This window comes from Papio anubis, chromosome 19, assembly GCF_008728515.1.
Source record: "Papio anubis isolate 15944 chromosome 19, Panubis1.0, whole genome shotgun sequence".
Classification (NCBI taxonomy): Eukaryota; Metazoa; Chordata; class Mammalia; order Primates; family Cercopithecidae; genus Papio; species Papio anubis.
This window is the reverse complement of record NC_044994.1, coordinates 43,673,284-43,689,382: the sequence shown is the minus strand read 5'-3', so window position 1 is coordinate 43,689,382 and position 16,099 is coordinate 43,673,284. Positions and strand designations below refer to the sequence as shown.

General features: G+C 40.6%; 1 pseudogene; it reads left to right on the top strand.

Moving 5' to 3' along the window:
- Positions 1–11,733, top strand: part of LOC110741761 — a 34,875-nt pseudogene extending 23,142 nt beyond the window's left edge.
- The last annotated feature ends 4,366 nt before the right edge of the window (positions 11,734–16,099 follow it).

The window sequence follows — 16,099 nt, the reverse complement described above, 5'->3', positions numbered from 1 at the left end:
TAGCATGCTAGGCCCTATGGGCAAGCAGCGAGACAACCAGAGTGAGTTGACCTCTTCACACACAGCCCCTCAGACATCACTGTCTGTGTGTGACCATCTGTGTATGGGAAGTACCCTGAGCACTGGGCACCCAGCACCTGGGAAACTGAAAGATGATGGGCTAAAGGGTTCTAACCAGTATGGGACCTCTGCCCACACTGATGACATTTCCTTTCCAACTCTGGCTTCTGAAACTGGAGAAATAACCCAGGGTAGATTTGTAGAACACTCCAGGTCCAAGAGAAGAGAAGAACCAAGAGAAGACCCAGAGCCAAACTCCACTGTTCACATAACTGGCAGACAGTAGTGACAGTAGCACAGTTTGGGGTCTCCAGTGTCCAGGACTTCCCCCAAAGTCTGGTTATATTTCCTTCCCTCATTAACAGTCACCCTAATAAACAGCCACAGGTCCTTGCCAGAAGGTTGGGAGGACAACTGACAGTGTACATTGTTGGCTATGTGGCAGGATCTCCTTATGGAGACTGGTCCTCCTCTCTTCCAGAGGCGCTGAGTCTGTGAACTGGTTCAAATCTATGAATTGGGTGAGGGGCTAGGACCTACTATTGTGGTGATTCCATTAGCCAGATCTAGAGCTTTTCCATCTATGCAACAGGTGAGACTGCTTTAGTCTGCCCATCTATTTCTGCTCAAGGAATATCATGATCAACAGCCAAGACAGTGATTTCTGTGGGTCATACTTGCTGGGCGAGGTGTCAGAGCCCTAGCATTGGAAAGTGGTCATCTCACGGGTTAATAAGAGAATTTACTGATGACAGTATAGGTTTGAAGAAGGAAAGTTTTATTAAGAAGAAAGAATGCTGCAGAAGAGTGCAGCAGGGCTCCTCAGAAAGACAGGACTGAGTAAGCCTGCGGATTTTTCCTTAAGCGTATTTATGGACTTTAAAGTGGGAGCTAAATGGTAGTTTGCATGATAAATGATTTCATTTGTAGACATTTTGGTGCCTTAATGTCAGCAGGAGTTACACAATGAGTTTCAGCAGGCATGGATTCTAGAGATGTATGGAAATTCTAGTTACTTATAAATTTTAAGTTGAAAAGAGGCCTGGAACCAGGTGCAGACTTTAGATAATAGGGAGGTCTAATTACTTCTAAATTCCTTGAATAAGCAGTCTTCTGGCTCCAGATAGCCTGCTTGATGGTTACCAGGTGGTTTTTGCTCTCCTCAATACTATTCTGATGACCACTTCTGCTCTGATAACCTTTACGGTAGCCACACCCATCTTGCCTTTGGCAATTAAATAGTGCCTCTTGGTCCCTGCCAGCCCCTCTCATCATCACCACTACAGTCAGAGTCCTATCCAATGGCAGCCATGCCCAGTGCCACTTCTGGCCCACTACAGAGCTACTCAAGGATGCTGGGCTTCCTCTCACAAGTGTGTCTCAGCAGCCTTGGGAAAGGAAGTGGCCTCTGGACCCTCTGTGGGGATGCAGTTGGGGAGTGGGTGAGCCGGTCTCCTACAATAAATCTGTTCTCCCTAAGCCTTTGGATACTTCTGCTTCACTGACGACATCCAACATTGTCCTATTTCCACTTGTTGGAAAAGTCTGGTCCAAGAACTGTTGCTTTATTGTCTTCGTGACAAATCAAAAACACCTGAGAGTCCATTTTGTATCCTAATCACATCTCCCTGGCTGTTTCTCAAACTTTAAAATAATTCAAACATCCCATGTTAGACAGAGTGCCCCAGGTTTTATAAAAATGCCTGCTCACAGGCCATGAAATAAATAAAGGCATCAATACCAAACATTTAGAAGAGAAGGGTAACTCAGGCAATCTTAGCATAAGATCCTCTAGGGTGAGGTCTGCTGTGACCAGGAGCATCCTGGCAGGACTTTAGCATGAAGATTCCAGCCTGAGCTCCCCTGACCCACCCCCCGAGTTCCACCTTCTTCCTTCAATCAGGGAAGTTTAAAAAAGGAAGGTGAGGAATTTGGGCCTCTTGGAGCGGAAATAGTTCCAGAGCCTGTAACCCCTTCACCCTTGATTTTAACTTTTGACATTCCTGAGAGTAAAACACAGAGGTTTTAAGGGGTAGTGGTGTTAGTGTCACGTACAGGAATCTGCATCTGACTCCCCACTACACCTAGGGGTGACCTTGCCTGCAAGCCATTTTTTTTTTTTTTTGACTTGGGTGTTTTGGCCAAACTAACACAGGCTGTCAAATGATTCATTCTGGGAATCTTTTAAAACTGTGAGTCAGATCATGTAGTTCCTCTGTGAAACCTTGGGTTGGCTTCACATTTCACTCAGAATAAAGCACATAGATTATTCCACTGGATGCAGGCCCTTGGTGCTCAGCACCCCTTCCCTCCCTGACTCATTTCCTACCCCCAACCCTCCCACCCTGGCCCCTGGCTCACTGCCATCCAGACACACTGGTCTCCTTGCTCTTCTTCAAACACACCTGGACCCTCGCACTGGCCTTTCCCTCTGCTTAGCGTGCCCCTCCCCCTGACCTCTTAATCTTTGCCTGAATGTCACCTAAGTGCCACCCTGATGGGCCCATTTTAAAGGACATACCCCGCCCCATTTCTGCTGCTTTTTTCCACGGCACATGTCACCTTCTAATATATTGTATACTTTATTTATTTTGTTATTGTCTGTCTCCCCCACTGGAATGAAAGTTCCAATAGGGCAGACAGGTTTATCTCTGTTGTCCCTGCTAAATTCCTAACCCCTAGAAAATGTCTGGCATGGTAGGTGATCAATAATGATCCATGGGGCCAGGTGCAGTGGCTCACGCCTGTAGTCCCAGCACTTTGGGAGGCTGAGGCGAGTGGATCACTTGAGGTCAGAAGTTTGAGACCAGCATGGCCAACATGGTGAAATCCCATCTCTACTAAAAACACAAAATTTTCCGGGAGTGCTGGTGCGTGCCTGTAATCTCAGTTACTCAGGAGGCTAAGGTAGGAGAACTCTTGAACCCGGGAGGCAGAGGTTGCAGTGAGCCAAGATGGTGCCACTGCACTCCAGCCTGGGTGACAGAGTGAGACTCCCTCTCAAAAAAAACAAAAAAAAACCAAAACCCAAACAAACAAAGAAAAAACAATAATGGTCCATGGAAGAGCTAGTTGTGTGGCCTGTTTGCCTGCTTTCCTTCTCTACCGAACCGGAAAAATCTTGCTGTGATTAATTTGATTACTGTGTTTAGAAATTGTCCCAGCCTGGTAAAACATACAAACCCAGCAATTAACATGGCTACATCATTTCTTTTTAAAATTATTTCATTATAAACACACATGGGTGGTTAAAGCGAGACGTTTTCACTCCACCTAAGTTTGCCATATGTTTCTTGTAAAAATAAGTTAATCTTGTCCCACTGATAATGGGCTTCATCATTTGCTTGGGGGAGGCTTCAAGTAAAATGATGATTGTAATGCCTTGCACACTAAATGTATAATGACTTTACAAAAGTGGCCCGCATTTGACCACACAGATAGGCCTTGAGTGAGAATTCTATACCTGAAGATAAGCAGCATTTCTTTACAACAAGAGGAGGACACACTTCCCAGGCCCTCATATTAATGTTCTTTTTGCCAAATGAAAGCTTTAGCCCATGAATTGCTTGGTTTTTACAGTTTATGTTGAATTGAGACAGCTTTGTTATATTCTGGAAATTGATTACAAAGTAGATACATTGATGAATTGGAAAATTAATTGGATCTAAGTTATTCTTTATTTGCCAGATGCTGACTTAGACCTCCATAGACATGTTGAATATACGAAGGAAACAGTTGGGGACACTGTAGAGATAGGAATTAGGGGGCACTGGATGTCAGGAAGGAGGGACTCCAGCCAAGCTTCAGGGATAAGGTGCACTGAGGGTAAGACCAGAGGGAGGAGGAAGCCACGCACGTGGAGAAGGGAGAGCACTGCGGAGAGCACACAGGCAAAAGCCCCGAGGGGGAAATCAGTTTGACGCCTCAGCCTCCTTTTTGACTTCTCTCGTTTCTCCCCTTGGCTGGAATCCAGACTCCTCATCCCGGCCCAAAAGCCAGCCTCCCTTTCTGGGAGATCCAGGGACTTCCCAGCCCTTGGTCTGACTGGACATCTCAGAGTAACTCTGCCCCAAAAACTGTGGTTGCCATGGGCTCTAAAACTAGTTCTTCAGGTAAACAAAACTGCTTTGTTCACCCACATACAGGAAACTGCAGATTCCTGGCCTTTCAACACAGGTTTTCCTCTGCCGGCAAACTCCAGCATTCACCAGAGGTGTTGGCAAGACTCCATCTGTTTCCTGGCAGAAGCCCCAAACCACCCCACCTCACAGATGCAAAGGAGCTCAAACCATGAAAGGTAAGGAAGAGAAAGGTAAGGAAGAGCGGAGCTCCATGAAGGACAAGCTGTGTGTGTTCATTCTGTTCCATTTCTCACAGGCTTGGTACATATCATCATGAATGAGCAAGCTGGACTCCCACCTCCATCCTCATCCCTGCCATGTGGGGATGGAAAGAGGGGAGTCCCCTCCTCCAGAGCCAGGCTAGGATTACAGATTAGGGACATGAAGTCCAGGCCAACCCCTACTCTACAGCAGGCTCACCCCACCGTGGAGGGAAAGCATGACGGGTAGTGGGAGAAAGAAGCCAGGCCGTGTGCCCAACAACTTTTCCAATGGCCAACAGTGTGCAGGCTATAGGCTCTGCTGAAATGGATCCAGGTTTGTGAAAACATGAATGTTTTAAACTATTGTTTTCAATTTATCTCAGCCTCAGTTCTAGCACTTCCCAATTCCGTGCTCATAAGCAAGATTGGCTACTTATATGAACAGAAATAGCATACAGAGGAAATTTAAAGGATTCTAGAAAGTCAAGGTGAACCAAAATCTCACTGAGTTATCCACGGCCTTCTCTCTGCAGTCTTTTCTTATTGTGGGGCTGCTGTATGCATTGTGTCAGGTACCTTCTGCTTCTAACTTTATTTAACTGTCATTGCAACGACATGAGATGAGTCTTAGTGTTCACATCTTACAGAGGAAAGAACTGAGGCTCAGAAAGGCAGAGACACCTGCCCTAACTCACACAGCTGTGAAAAAGCTGGACCTGAACAAAAGGAGTGTATGGTTTTAGGGTGAAAATAGACTGTTCTTTGTGAAATCCATGCAAAGATGCCTGACAGAGGAATAAATATTTACTGGATAGTTGTGGATGATTTAAATTTTGTAATCCACCCTCTTAGGATGAAAGCACACGGTATCAGGATTGCATTATGTTCCTGGTAGGAAGTGGGTCAACAGAAGTAGGAAGGGTGCTGAAAAGATGCAAGCCCAGAAGAGGTCTTTGCTGACTCCATGTGTGTGTTTGCCCCGGGCTGCCTGAGCTGGCTTTTCATCTCAGGGATAAGGTGAGAGATGCCTGCATTAGTCAGCACTTGCACATAGTCCAGCTTCCTATCCTGCCTGGCAACAGGCTGGCCTGATGCATGAAGTAGAAAGCCACCCAAGCAGTGGGAAAGGAAGGAAACCAATAGGCCTGCCATTAACAATCTCCCCACCCCACGACTTGAAATTTCCGCTCATTTCACAGATGCAAACACAGAGGCACAGAGGGAAAAAAGAAAAAGAAACTGGTCCAGAAGACATCATCAGTCAGGGAGGAATCAGGACTAAAAAGAATGGAGCAACTCACCTAGAGCTCATCTATCCATCCATCCATCCATCCAGATTCATCAAAACAGTGAAGTCCTTGCAGTCATGGAGTTGATGTTCAAGTGAAGGAGGTAGATTACAAACTAATAGATACACAATACAGTGTAAGGTGATAGAGAAGAATATAAATGAGTCAGGGAAAAACCTCCCTGTGATAACTTTGAGCAGAGACCTGAATTAAGTGACCAGCAAGGGCAAGGTTACTAAAGAGGAAACATAGTTGGGGTGTGCAGCAAACATCAAGGAGGCCAGAATGCTTGGACTGAATTCAATCTCGAGAAACAGCAGGGTAGAAAATTATGTTGGGAGAGAATTGGTGCTGGATTGTAAAGAAACTTTATATGTGAGGAACAGGAATTTGGATTTTTAAAATAGTAATATACAGCCACTCTCAAGTTCGCCTTTGGTCAGTGGAGACCCACATGGGTTCAACATGCATATCAAAAGTGTTATTTCTGGCCGGGAGCGGTGGCTCATGCCTGTAATCCCAGCACAGCACCTTGGGAGGCTGAGGCGGATGGATCACGAGGTCAGAAGATTGAGACCATCCTGGCTAACATGGTGAAACCCTGTCTCTACTAAAAACACAAAATTTAGCCAGGCGTGGTGGTGGGCGCCTGTAGTCCCAGCTACTCGGGAGGCCGAGTCAGGAGAATGGTGTAAACCCGGGAGGCGGAGCTTGCAGTGAGCCGAGATCGTGCCACTGCACTCCAGTCTGGGTGACAGAGTGAGACTCTGTCTCCAAAAAAAAAAAAAAAGCGTTATTTCTATTCAGAGCCCATCTACCCTGGCCATGGCATGATGTTTGTCCAAAATGATTGCAAGGTGTTCAGATTTTGTAAATCTAAATGTCATAAAAACTTTAAAAAGAAGCGCAATCCTCGCAAAGTTGGGTGACCAAAGCATTCTGGAAAGCAGCTGGTAAAAAACTTACAGTACGTAATTCATTTGAATTTGAAAAATGTAGAAATGAACCTATCACATACCAGCGAGAGCTATGGAATAAAGCTATTGATGCCACGAAGAGAGTTGAAGAGATCAAACAGAAATGCCAAGCTAAATGTATAATGAACAGATTGAAGAAGAATAAAGAGCTACAGAAAGTTCAGGATATCAAAGAAGTCAAGCAAAACATTCATCTTATCCGAGCCCCTCTTGCAGGCAAGGGAGGCAGTTGGAAGAGAAAATGGTACAGCAGTTACAAGGGAATGTGGACATGAAGATGCTTCTTAAACATCTCTGTAACCATTTCTTTTATGTACACTTGAAAATGCCCTTTGGAGACTTGGAACTGCTGAATTATTAGTTTATTTTTTACGTAAGATCACTTAAATGAAAAGAGATTAAAATATATCTTTCCAAAAAACATCAGATATACAGATGTTAGATTGCATCTCAGTGTTAAATCTTCACTGATAGATGTACTTACGTAAATCATGAAAATTCTACTTATAACTATAGAAGTGAATTGTGGACATAAAATGCTTATGCCATTTGGATAATGGCACTAGGCAGCATTTGTATAATAACTAATGGCAAAAATTCGTGGCTAGTGATGTATAAAATAAAATATTCTCTGCAGTAAAATATTCCCTTTATTAATGTTATAGAAGGGGGGATACAACAAGGAACTGACAATTTGTATGACAGTGTCAAATATTATTTTGATTTTAGTATTTCCTGTTTGGTTTATTTGCATCTTAGAAGAGCATAATGACATTGTTTGATGAAACCTAATTATGCTGGACTGTTTTGACCTGGTTTAACCCTTCTGATAGGTAGTTGAGGATGAGAACTGAATAATCTTTGCCTGGAGTGACCCTACACTCTAGAATTTCCAATTTGGAGAATACTCAGTTCTAACCTGTGATTCCTGGTAGAACAAACTTTATTTTTCTAGCCGAGCAATGATCTAGAAGAAGAGGAATCCCAGTGCCTTTTAAAAGCTATTATGTGATTTTCTTTTTAAAAAGCTCCTGTTTTTGGAAAGTAGAATTTATGGGTACAGCATTTGTTCATTTTTTGCACATAAAATAATACCATTTAAAAAGTAAATAAGAAAAGTACTATACAGCCATGGAAGAGCTAAAATGAACAGAATGTCATGATCTCCTTTATGTTCTTCTTTTTAAATCATTTTGGCTACCATATGGGAAGAAACCATACAGAAGGATAAGTGTGGAAGATGATGTTGGCTGGAACTAGGGTGAGGATAATGAAGAACATGAAAAGAGGTTAAAGTCAGGTAGTGCTATAAAGGGAAACCCAAAATGCTTTGCTGATGGATTACAAATAGGATGCATGAGAAACATACTATTCAAGAATAACAACATGGCTTTCAGCCTGAACATCTTACTGAATTGTGGTTGCCATTTACCAAAATGGAGTCCCTGACATAGATGTCAGAGTCTGTGTTCTATTAAGTTCTCAATCTCTAGCCCACGGTACAGTCGATGTCACATAGGAGGGGTTTAATGAATTTAAATGATCAGATGAATGCAGTGATTAGTACATGCATATATACACAAACATGAATTCAACTACCCTGCTTCCCTTTGGCTTTTGCTGTGGTTTTCAATTATTTTAGCTTTTTTCAAATGAAATCTTAATTGGAACCAAAGTGTAAAACAGGCAAATTGCAAAATTTTACTAATTAAAATTTATAATTTGAGTTCATTTGTGATATTTGCCTATTATAAAGTCAATCAGTGAAGCCAGATGATTCTGATGAGCACAGACATTGAAAACTAAATGTTATGGATGACAGTTGCAGTTTTCTACAAGCTCTAATTTCCAATATATTTCTATTTTGTTTGATCACACCTTATAAAGAAGTGGTTACAAATGGCAAAATTTCAAATGTGTTGTGTGCCAGTTACTAACGCCTTTGGCTGTATGTCAGAGTTAAATGTCAGTGCTTAACCATAAGGGTATTTACTACTGATTAACAAAAGCCAAGAAATACAGAGAAGTGTACCAATTAGAAACAGCACTTAGAAGACTTGAAACAGTGCTCCAAAATAGACAATCTGGAAATAGTTCAATAGCTCAACAATGCCGTAAAGGACCAAGGCTTTCCACCCTCCCATTCCATCAGCAGGCATCCTTCCATCCCTGGAGGGCCACTTCATGGTCATTGATATGGTTTGACTCTGTGGGAATCTCATCTTGCATTGTAATCTTCATAATCCCTACGTGTCAAGGGAGAGACCAAATGGAGGTAATTGAGTGATTTCTCCCGTGCTGTTCTTCTGATAGTGAGTGAGCTTCTCCAATGCTGTTTTTCTGATAGCGAGTGAGTTCTCACAAGGTCTAATGGTTTCACAAGGGGCTCTCCCCCCTTCACTTGGCACTTTTCCTTCCTGCCACCTTGTGAAGAAAATGCCTTGCTTCCCCTTCACCTTCTGCCATGATTGTAAGTTTCCTGAGGGCTTTCCAGCCATGCCTATCTGTGAGTCAATTAAACCTCTTTCCTTTATAAATTACCCAGTTCCAGGCAGTTCTTTATATCAATATGAGAACGGACTAATACAGTCATGTTCATTACAACACCACAGAAAGCAGGAGTAAAGAGGCATCCAGGACAGAAGGAAACGGTTTCTTTGTAGACAACCATCTCTTTTTATTAGAAAACATCTCTTCCAGAAGACTCCAACAGAGTTCTCTTAAGTCCAATCAGCCAGATCTGGGCCAGGTGCCCACTCTCAGACCTTCACTAAGCTACAGGACCCTTTGCTTAATAGCTAAACAAGACCAGAGAATAATTTCAAGAAACTTTTTAACAACTTATCTGGAAGCTTGAAAGGCAAGTGGCAAAAACATTTGGTGTAAAGTGGATTAAACACTCCTTCATTTATAAAACTGAGTCATTTCCTGTTGTTGACAGTGGCAAAAGGCAATTTTGATTGAAGTTTTTCTGAAGATTTCAGAAAGTGGAAATATAAATTGATTGACACACACACAAATACTAAAGATTATGTTTTCCCATTTTTCTTCTCAGGATCCCACTCATGGTGGTCCAAATCTCTCTTCTCTTTCCCTCAAGCCCTCTTTAAGATCATCATTTTCTCCTGACTCTTCCCCTCCCTCAACCTTTTTCCAAAATCACTGGCATTGATTTCTCCATCTGCTCACCCCAATCTCCACTATCTCGATGTATGAAAGGAGTCATGCAAACTTGGCACTTCTCTAAGGGTGGAGACGAACACGGCCCATGGGATGCACCCCTCCTTCAATATTTTTAAATCTGTCACATGATAACAATGAACCGTTCTCATTGCCCCTCACAGATACCGGTCAAACCAGAAGTGTTTCACATTGGCAATAAGTGCAAAAATATTACATACTCAACATTATCAATATGTAGTATGTTATGAGTGAACCCACTATCCCACTGACTACAGCAACACGACATGAACAGGCTCTGAGCAATGAGCCCAGGACCCTACCTGGCATCTACTTTAGTATGACCCACATATGCTTTAGGGCTAAGCTCTTTTATACAATTTTCTGTGATTAGTAGATGCAATCCTCAATTTTTTGTAAACTGGTAGTATTTTTTTCCTCAAGTTAAAAAGTATACCAAGTATGGTAGAAAAAGCTTTATCCTGAAGGTTGCACTGCTACACACACACATACACACACACACACACACACACACACACCCCACAGAAAGAGAGAACCTGACACAAAGAAAGATAGTAGTCACTAATATTAACTTTAAAATAGAAAATATTCACTGGGGGTCTTTTTCTTTAGTCTATAGTTTTTAGATGAGTTAAGGATACACTGTTTTTTAAATCCTAGATTCATCTCACAGCCGGGTAAGCATGAGTTGCAACTAGTTTTTCACATTATTTTTCTAGAGACCTTTGTAAATATGTAAATGTATTAACCAAAGAGGAATGTCACGTTAACATGTTAGCAAGAAAGACAGGTTCTCCAATAAATTCCCAACCCTGCCTGTGTACAAGGGTTAAAATAAAATCAGGCAATTTGCTCTGTGAATTCCATGCAGTTGTCCGCTCTATAATAGCCATGTTGATTCTCTTTCCACTGGAATAATTGTAAAAGGTAGAAATTCAGCAAAAAAGACCCTGTGCCTGAGTGTGGAAAAGACCATGTCCAAATCAATAGAACACCCCACCCGCCACCGTGCACAGGTTATTTGAAAAAGGTATTTCCTGGGATGCTGGTTGTATATCTCAAAGGCAAAGGCTGGGTCTCTCTTTCTTCTCCACCTTGGACAAGATAACCTAGTAATAATAATAATACCAATAAGGCAGAGTGGCTGAACTATAGGAGAGTCTCATTTTCAGTTCAATTTTCGGCATCAAAAGTTCAAATTATGAAGCATCACCTCTGATGAAATTGAAAACTGATAGATTACCTGTGATTTCAAACCAACCTGAATTGAAATTTTCTGCCTTAGAAACGCTTCAGAAATTCTTTTTGCACCTTTGACTTGAAATAATAACTTCATTTTAAAATAAAGTAGTTATAGATGTTGAGGTTGACTTGCTTTTAATGACTGTGGGTTTTCTCAACCCAAAACAGGACAACTAGCCTGGCCTTAGTCATTGCACCAAAGGAGGTAATTAACTCCATGGCTCCTGTCGTATCCCTATTCTTTGATATGGATGACAGATAGGAAAAGTTATTTGCAAAAGCAACTCCAAGCCCCAATTTTCCTATATCCCTTAAGCCGCCTCTATACAGAAACTGGAGATGCTTCTGTCCAGCCCTGCCTTGCTCTCTGCCCCCTTAGCTGAGCCACTTGATGTCTTTGCAAGCTCAGACCTTACCCAACTCTCTAACCCCAGTGGCTCATCAGGCAAGGGAAATGTATGATTATAGATGTTCTGTCAGTATCTGCAGTTGGTTTTGTTTCTCTTAATCTCCATTTTCTACTCAATTCATCTACAGTTACCTGGTTCATAGGTAACTGTATTCCAAGACATAGCAATAAAAACTTCATGCAATGTTTTTCATACTTTATAAAGCATTTTTCCTCTTTTTATTTTTTATTTTATTTATTTATTTATTGAGATGGAATTTCGCTTTTGTTGCCCGGGCTGGAGTGCAATGGTGCGATCTTGGCTCACTGCAACCTCCTCCTCCTGGGTTCAAGTGATTCTCCTGTGTAGCCTTCTGTGTAGCTGGGATTACAGGCACCCACCACCACACCTGGCTAATTTTTGTATTTTTAGTAGAGACAGGGTTTCACCATGTTAGCTAGGCTGGTCTCAAACTCCTGAGTTCAGGTGATCCACCCGCCTCGGCCTCTCAAAGTGCTGGGATTACAGGCATGAGCCTCCAAGCCTGGCCTTTCCTCTTTTTAGAATCATATATCCCAAGAGTTAGAATTTATCAATAAATTATGTTTTTCCTCATACTTTAGTTCTTCAGCTAATGGTTTGTTTATTTAACATTTTCAATATGAGTTCCTAGCTCATCAAAGAGCTGCTAAAATGCAATATGGTTTTATCAGATACCATGCTTTGGGAAACAATAAGAGAAAACCCAACTCAAATGATTTAAACAGTGAACAAAATGTATTAACTCCCATAACTGGAAGACTGCAGACAGATTAGGACACGATTTTTAGCTCCATCCATTTCTTTGAGGACTCAGATTTCTTTCTTCTCTCCATTCTGTTTAATTCAGCAAGTTATCTTGTAAACCTCGTGATCATAAGATGGCTACAATAGTTCCAGGCAGCACAGTCTGATATGACAACATCCAGAAGCAACAGAAGCAGCATATAAATTACTACTTTGCCCCCAATCTCCAGTTTTCTTTTTATCACCTGGAAATTCTTTCACAGGAATCCCAAAGCTGCTTTTCCATCACTTCTCATTGGCTAGAAATGCATCACATTCCCATATCTCAACCAGTCACTGACAAAAGGGAAATTAGACACCTAATTACCTTAAGGCTAGTTGTATTTACCCTGGGTTGAGGACTGTAACATAACTTCCTTTGAAAAAAAATGTACAGAAGAAAATGAAGTATAAAAAACAGCAAAGAAGAAAGAGAGAAAGGCAGATATTTGGGAAGGCAACCAAGACTGCTGTAAGTTCCATTGGGGACCAAAATGTAAAATAAATAAAAACACAGTCACCAATTACTCTATACCCAAAGCCACTATTTGATGTGGTCAGAGTTACTACTCAGAACTGCCTTCCTAGGAAAGATAGAAATGTCAACAAAGCCATAGAAATTAATCTAATAAACAGCATTAAATTTTTTATTGAGTATCATACACACTTCTGTATTTTAAGGTACATTACCCTAGAAGATTTTTGAAATATGAGTGATTCTTTATCATCAAACATAAAATTAAGTTACCACCTAGGACACTAGATGCAGTTCATCTCCGTTGTAGAGTGGTTTATAAATGCATTAGCATTACCTAAAGATAGATAAATAGATAGATAGATAGATAGATAGATAGATAGATAGATAGATATCCACTACATAATGAGACACTAAAACTACAGTAATCAAGGCCATGTGTTATTGGCATAAGAGTAAGTAAGGAGATAAAACAGAATAGAAAGCCCGGATATAGACCCACATACTTACAGCTGGTTGACAGTCAATAGGTGAGGCAAGGTAATCCAATGAGGAAAGAAAAGGTTTCATTCAACAAATGCAGCTGGAAAAAAAATGAACTTTGATCCCTACCTCACAGTATGCACAAAAATTTATTTGATAGATCATAGACATAAACATAAAAGAAAAAGGTAAAGCTTCTAGAAGAAAATGCAGGAAACTATCTTTATCACCTGAAGTTAAAAAGATTTCTTAGACAAGTCACATATTTCAAGAAAGACTTGTGCAGGAATGTTGAACAGTTTTCTTCATAATAACCCTAAACTAGAAACAACCCAAATATTCAATAACAGGGAAATAGATAAATAAATGTGGTATATTAATAAAATAAAATATTAACCATTCATGCATTCAACACTTGAATGAATATCAAAAACATTATGACAAGTGAAGGAAGACAAATACAAGCATATGTATGCTGCATTATTCTATTTAAGATGTTCAAGGACAGGCACTACTAACTCAATGGGACATAAAGAGCAATTGGTTTCCTCTAGGCAGGCCATTGACTGGAAAGAAACACAAGGAAACTTGAAGCAGTGATAGAACTGTTCTATATCTTGCCTGGGGCTCTAATTTCATGAATGTATATAGGTATCAAAACTTATTGAATCATACATTTAAACTCTGTACATTTTTGCTTATCAATTATATCTCAATGAAAACAATATATAAATGCATGAATACATGGGTGCTGAATTGTAAATTGTATTCTTCTTTTGTCTACATTTTAGGATTTCTGAAATAATGATGTGTCTTTTAATTATAGCCTACAGAAACTTTCTAGTCATTCAGCATTGAATTTTTAAAATAAAAATGGTATTTGTCTAGAAAATCATTTAATACAAATAACATATAGGCAGAGACCCTAAATGTACAGCTCACTAATTTTTTATAAAATAAATTCTCCACATGTAACCACCTCTCACATCAAGATATAAAACATCACCAGCACCACAAATCCTCCCACTGACCCTAAGTAGGGGAAAAGACATTAGGAAAAGGTTGCTTGCACAAATCTGGAGAATGCAATTAAAAGCAATAGAATTTTCCAAGTTTTCATAATAACCCCATGAAAGAGCTATCACTATCTCTAGGAACACAACTCAGGAAACTGAGTTGTGTGATTAGCAAAGTCAGAATTCAAAACCAGATGGGTCCAATTCTAATACCTGTGTTCCTTCCATGTAAGTCAAGCAGAATATAAAAGAAGCAAAGAAAAATTCATGCTCATTGCTCATTAATCATCAAAATCTATGCTTTCCAAATACATAATCTCAGTAGAATGTCAGCTTTGTTTACAATACATGTTTTATAAAAGTATTGTATAAATATATTTTTTAAACATATGTTTACAACATTCTGTGTGAGGACTAAGCTCCAATTTTTTTTTTTAATCTTGCCCAAATTCCTGTCTAAAAGGTCTGAGGAGTCATGTCCTACAAACCATACATTCTCATCAGATAAGTTTTATTTAGCCCTATATATTGTGACTTTCTTTCCAACCTGACTCTGGCATAACATTATGAGACAAGCAAGAAAATCAAAATATTTTACCCCAAAACATGTTTATTTGCCATATGTTGAAATGGCCCTGCAAAGCTGTCCTTTGTGGGGGAAAATGTGCATCTGTAAAGAATCTCTAATAACATAGTTAAATCATTTTCTTCCCGGCCTTCCCAATCCTGAAAAGATTAAGTCAGCGTCTAGCATCTTTTTAAAGTTCTGAATTGGAAACTTTTGTCATCTATTGTCTCTAAGGTCAGCCACTATAAGACTTCAAAAGAACCTTGGTCTCCACAACCTTTTATCTTAACCTGAACATTTCTTTTCTATTGATCCTAGGTCTTTAGATAAACTCAACCAATTGTCAATCAGAAAATGTTTAAATTTACCTATAGGCTGGAAGCCCCCCTTTGCCCACCTTCTTTGAGTTGTCCTGCCTTTCTGAACCAAACCAGTATATTTCTTAAATATATTTGATCAATGTCTTATGCCTCTCTAAAATGTGTAAAACCAAGCTGTGCCTCAACCACCATGGGCACATGTTCTCAGGACCTCCTGAGGGCTGTGTCAGGGGCTGTGGTCATTCATATTTGGCTCAGAATAAATTTCTTTAAATGTTTTACAAAGTTTGACTCTTCATTGACACATGTTACCCAAGCAAGGCAGGGATAGAGCAACACTTTACCATGAGAAAATGGAGAAGTTGAGCTAGCCTCATGATCACAGAGCTAGGACCAGGATGGGAATCCCCTGCTCCCCGGGACTGTAATTATATTTCACAGTCACAGGAGAAATTAGCCAAGCACACCCATCTCCTGTCACCTGTATCTCACCTCAAGTCTGAGCTACAGAGATAAGTGGGTAGGATGCAGGGATGTCTTGGTCCCCTCTCCACTGCTTACTCAATACTACGTTCCCTTTTCTCAAACAAGCAGCAGAACAGAACCGGGGAAAGAACATTTTTTTTTTCAGGATTTTGTGTTTCAATTGATTACTCCTCCCCTAAATTTATGAATTTACAAAACACCATTGCTTAACCTCCCCTTCCCCTACCACACACACATGCAAAGGAGTAACCAATGATAGAAAATTCTACTTAACGAGGGAAGGAAGAAATATTTTAGAGATAAGTCTCGGGCTACACAAACCAAGCTGTTGGTAAATTCTAAAGATTAAAATGTCCAGCAACCTAGTAAATACTACTTGTGCTGAAACAGCCTCTCCATTTAGAACTGAGATTTTCTTTGAACCACATCACTCATGATAAGGAT